Source organism: Heterocephalus glaber, unplaced genomic scaffold (genome assembly GCF_053883595.1).
Source record: "Heterocephalus glaber isolate CG9 unplaced genomic scaffold, H.glaber_assembly_v1.0 deba00001504, whole genome shotgun sequence".
NCBI lineage: Eukaryota > Metazoa > Chordata > Mammalia > Rodentia > Bathyergidae > Heterocephalus > Heterocephalus glaber.
In genome coordinates, this window is record NW_028258324.1 from 56,213,496 (window position 1) to 56,219,495 (window position 6,000).

The following is a 6,000-nucleotide window of genomic DNA, read 5'->3' on the forward strand; positions in this document are numbered from 1 at the left end:
CATGCAGGGGATGGCCATCTGGAAGAAAAGTGGGAAGAAGTGCACTGCCTCTCGGGGTGACATCCTTACTGACACCACAGGCTAAGCTTGAGGGTGTCCAAGAGTTTTCTTTGCTTCTGATTCAGCTCTTGCACGTTACCTTCGTATCACCCTCGCAATAAGGAAGGGCTCTGTTCACCCCCCCCCCCCCAAGGCCCAGCTCATCGCTGAGGATTCTGTTTATAATATCCCCAAGGTCCTTTCATGCCGTTTCTCCCTGGCACGCAAATCATCGAAAATTCTGTATATTTTCCATATTTATTTTAAGTATTGTCTGTCCCTCCTATACAATGTTATTTCCATGAGATCAAGGATTTTGGGGACGAGTGGGAAAATGTCGAACACTAATGTACTGCACCACAGTAGAGTATCTGGCATATGGTAGACACTCAATAAATATTGGTTAAATGAATATACTTTTGACATATGCCGGTGGAGTGCATTTAAATGTGTCTTAAATTGAAGAGATCAGATGTAGTCTGTACATTCAGAGTGCAAACGTGCTCATATATACACAAAAGGTTGGGGTGTTGTCTACACCGTCTCTATACCATTAAAAGACCTCCAATCACATAAAATGTCTCCCAAATCACCTACCAGATGGGATAATCCCCTAAATACTACCTATGGCATGATGTATTTTTCGTACAGTCTAAAATGTGAGATTATAAACTCCTTACCAATATAAATATTCATATTGATGTGACCCCCAGAAAAGGAAAGTGAAGGAACAATGGACACAATATTCAGAATGTGGGTAAGACTGAATAAGGGGAAGAAGGCATAAGGGGTGGGGAAAGCACTGCATACGAAGCTTGTCAACATTTTAGCCTTTACATTGGTGGGTGAATCATGGGACACTTACTACCCTTCTAAAAATAACTTTGCAGGGCCGGGGATTTAGCTCAGTGGTTCTGCTGCCTGCCTAGCAAGTGCAAGGTCCCAAGTTTGATCCCTGGTACCAAAACAAAACAAAACAAAAACCAAAAAAACAAAAAACCTTTGCAACTAAATAAAAACACAACCATGCATGGGCTAGTGAAGAGAATGTGAAATGAAGCTAAGAGATGATTAATCTAATTCAAAGAATCTGAGGCCCTAAAACAACCAAGCAAGCAGCCAAATAAAAACAAAAAGATCAAGTCTTGTAGGCAGAAGACATAGATTCCTATTAGTTTTCAAGAGTAGTTAGCCTTGGGCAATTTTTCTTTACTTCGTTGGACTTCAGTTTTTTTCACATCTAAACACTGTATATTAAACTCACTGCGTTATCATGAAAATTGTTCATAAGCACTGCAAACTAAAACACCATCCAATTCTTTTATTGTTTTTTATAGGAAAGAACACAGGCAGAGCAATCCCAAGATGGGATGTTTCTTCTACATTGCTACCTTTCTTGGGAAAGAGTTGCTCCTTTTTCTCATTTTTTGGGGGGTACCGGGAATCAAACTCACAGCCTCACATTTGCCAGGCAGATGCTGCGGCCGCTGAGCTCCATTCCTGCCCTCTCACTTTTGAAGCAAGACAAGTATCTACCCAGTCTCCTGCTTGTTTTGCTGAAGATTGGATGTATGTGCAGAATTCTATGACTGTGTAAACAGTCCTTTTCTAGTCCAGATGAGTAATGATTTCCTGAGACCTCAAACACTATATATATTTCTAAAGGATGTTATGTTTTGTTTTGTTGTATAAAATTCTAGCATGTTGGCATAAAACCATTGGAGAAATTCTCATGTTGGAATCTGAAAGTGATAGAAATCTGTGGTAGAAATCTAGGCTGAAGTTTTGAAATTCATTATATATGATTAGCATTTAATGCAGAATCAAGGAGCTAGTGACCATAAAAACATTTGAAGCAGCATGGCAATTATACAGAGTTGGAGCTAAAACAGTGCATCATTCTGTAAAACCTGAGTAACTCATTTGTTTTTACTCCCTATATTCATAAATCTCAGGAATGGAAGATGATCTTTGTGAAAGCATTCCTCTCTACATTCATTCATTTATTCAAAAGATAAACTAAGGCACATTAAAATTTTGAATAATGTATTTGAGAAAGCTGCTGTTCAGGAATCGAGCATTGGAAGCTTTATGGAAGAAGTTGAAAGGAAAGCTTTTATAGGGTGAATATGGAAACAAAGTAAACAAATTATCTGATTGGGTGAAGTAGAGCAGTGGCTTTCTTTAGATCATTCCAATGAAAAGAACATAGTTACAGGTTAATTGATGATTTTTGATTAGTTCAACTTAAGTGTCACTTTCCTAAAATATGACTGTACACATTGAATATTATCTAGCTTAGGCAGGAATCCAGGACACTAGAGCTTCCTGAGTCTAATAGCCTCCCAGTTAATTACTTTATTACTTCATTTATTTACTTTTAAATTCTTTTAATTTTTATTAGTCCATGTTTGCAGTTCATATTACATTCCTCATGGGGAGTTGGTACATGTGCATGACACATCTTGCTTCTTTTTACTACTTCTCCTTTCCCTCCTCCCTCCTCCCTCCACCTCTTGGTTCCCTTCCCATTTGCAAAAGATCTTTCTCCCTCTTTCCTGTTATCTTTTACTTTGCATCTTAAACTATTTATACTTTGTATTTCTCTTACAAGAGAAACCGTGTGATATTTAAGCTTGTGTATCTGATTTATTCACTTAACATTATGGTCTTAAGGTGCAATCATTTATTCATTCATTCACATTTATTGAGAGCATAGTGTGTGTGGGGGGCTGTGCTGAGTGCTATGGAAGTCATAGTCAACTTCCTGGGGACATTTTATCCTATCAGAGGGATAATTCATCCAGAGTTTTCTTTAAAACAAAGAAACAAACAAAAATTCTTGTTATGGCTTGTGTTTAGATGTGCCCCCGAAACTCATGTTTTTCAGAGGTGGCTGAATCTAGAGTGTGTGATTGATTCCTGGTGTGGCTAGGTCTGAGGATTAAGGGCATGAGTACAACCAGCCCTAAGTAATCTGAATAGGATAAAAGGGGCAGAAAGGTGGTGTTCTCTTGTTGCTTCTGCTGTCTTCCACCACCATGAACTGTTTCCCCTCTGCCATCCTGCCTTGGAGCCAGCCGACTATGAAACTACAAACTGTAAGCCAAATAAACCTTTTCCCCTTTAACTTTGGGTGTCAGGTATTTTGTCTCAGCAATGAGAGAAAAGTAACTAAGACACCCTCCAAAGATTCAACAATTTCTCCTATTTAAGAGTTCACTTCTAACCTTTTATAGTTAAATGGTTTCTCCTCAGTTTTGAAATTTAATCTTCACTGAGGTACAAATATATCCTTCTAAGCCTATAAATATGAGCTTTGTGGGCAGAGTTACTTGACTGATTACCAGTTGAAGGGTCAGTATCCCAGACACTATTGGTTCATAGAACCATCTAGACATTTATATATCTCATTTGACTAAGGCAAAAATCTTCATCCAAATCTAGTTTATCAAGCCAAGTAATTTGTTGTTGTGGTACAAAAAGAAACTTTTCACGTTCAAGTACATATACCAGTGGAATACTAAAAGATGTGAGTTGTATACTGATAAAAACTAAGAATTTTAGTAAAACACAGAACAAAAAGCTGAATCATAATATAATATTTGTAGAAAGCCTTTTTGAAAATTAGGTTGTTTTTAAAAGATGTTGAATAAATATGCATGACTGTCTTTATCCTGTGACTGCAGTAATAGTAGAAAAATAGCCCTCTGTACAGTCTTTGTCCTCCACTCCCTGCCCTCACCAGGGAATCATGGGATACAGACAGAAGGTAAAACTAACCAAACACCAGTTAGGAAAACAGTGTGGCTCTTGTGGAAAGAAGACAAATGACTACAGTTATATATTTGCTTTGAAGCCAGGAATATTTGATGAAAATGGAAAAAATTGCCAAACATTTAACTGTTTTATCTTTTAGAAGATTTCCAGTTTTCATATTAATGGTTAAAATCATGTAAAAATAATCTTGATGATAAATTTGTAATATGTACCAAAATCCAACAATTACATCTATCATATGAATGTCTTCATGTGCACAGTGGAAGGGATAACAATCTTTTAAGCATACTTACACACAAATATACATCTCACTGACATTAATGCCATCATGAGCATCAGTCTATCTTATCAGTTGCTGGGCCATGTTAGCAAAGCTAAATGTGGAAAGATTCATCAAGGCATAGAATGTTCCTGAAGAAAATAAAGACAACCCACATCTCATTCTTTCTGCATTGTTGTTTTGTAACCTAGAAAGGACATGATTTAATACCAGATCCTAGGTTCAGAAAACATTTCTTATTTTGTAATTAAATTAAAAGATCCTTTTTCTTTGAAGTGTGGTCTGTGGGCCAGCAGCATCAGTGTTTTCTAGAAGCATCTTAGATGTGTACGCTCAGGTCCCTTTTCTGACCTGCTGAATTGGAAATTGCATTTCAACAAGGTCCCCAGGTGCTTGTATGCATCATAAGATTGAACACCACTATGGCCCAACCAGTTAATTTATTCATGTCAGTGTGTGGCAAAGCTGACTTTTATCTTTTGCAATGATGCCACATGAACATCAGTATCAAGAGAAAAGTATAACACAACTCCCTCTACATTTATAAAATAATCTTACTGTGTTTTGAGTGGCCAGGAGACTTGCCATAAAATCATAGCACACTCAGCTTTCTGACAGCAAGAAATGTGTTAATGCCACTATAATTTTAATCACTGTAATAAAATCAAAGATTTGAGAGGTAGTAATAGAATCTATTTTGAATTGACCAAAGTAAATTTTGCTTATTAGCAAGTGAATCATCTTATATAATAAATGAGTATTGAAAATTCAGGATTTATTAATCTTTGAAAAAGCTGAGTAATAATGATGAAAATAGTGTTCTTGTGGACTTAAAAATTGGAGATAATAGTTCTTTGGTGATTCAACCATTCTTTTATAATCTGTGCAATTCAAACCCTGCTGGTGAAAGATAGTGTAGGAGAGAACAAAAGTGAAAATAACTGTGGACCCGAATTAAAATGACAAATTGGCTTTTATTGTTCAATCAGAGGGAGGAACATTTTTAAAAAGTTTGCCCACTTGCCCTTTTTGGCTCTTTGACATACTGAATGGAATTATCTGCCGTTCAGGGCACCCAATCTGGAAAGCATTTGGGTAGCCCATACGACAGACCCCAGCTGCCAGGGGAGAATGAATGGAGAGTCCCCAGACTCTGGTGTCTAAGAGGTGGCAGCAACATTTCTCTAAATGAAGAAACTAGCTGAATGCTTCAGAGTTTGTCCATTTGTTAAACCAATCTAAGAAATGACACTAAAATAATTAGCATTTGTTCATTCTGTATGACTGTGTTCCTTCAGCCATTCAATATTGCTTTTAATACTGAACATATACCAAACATGTTTAATAGTAAACATATACAGGACTTTTAGAGCTTTATAGTTCTGGTGAGAAAAAATTTGCAAACAAAATTGTTTCTTATTTTCGAGCCCTCTTCTCTCTTCTTACCACTGCTGTCATGGCATAGGCTCTCCAAACTTGCTACAATCTCAAAACTAGTTTTATCACCTCTCCACATCTTCTCCTCCAACTTATGTCTTGCATCCATATTAATTTCATAAGACCCAGCATTAATCTTATCTTCCTTGTTTAAATAATCATATCCACCTAGTTTAAAAAAATACCTTTGTTGGCTCTGTATTGCCTACTGATATCTAAAAACTTTAACTTCTTATTCAAAGTCATGGACTATAATTTGCTACCCAGACCTCTCTTGTATCAGCAAAAAGCCTCTTTCCTCAAAGGTTTTCTTGCTTGAGGAATCATTTGTATTAGCTTTTTGTCATTGTGGCAAAAGATATGAAAAAAATTAAAGAAGAGAAGATTTATTTTTATTCACAGTTCTACAAGTTTCAGTCAATGGTCACTGCTTTCAGGTGGGGAAGAAGCATTATGGTGGGTGG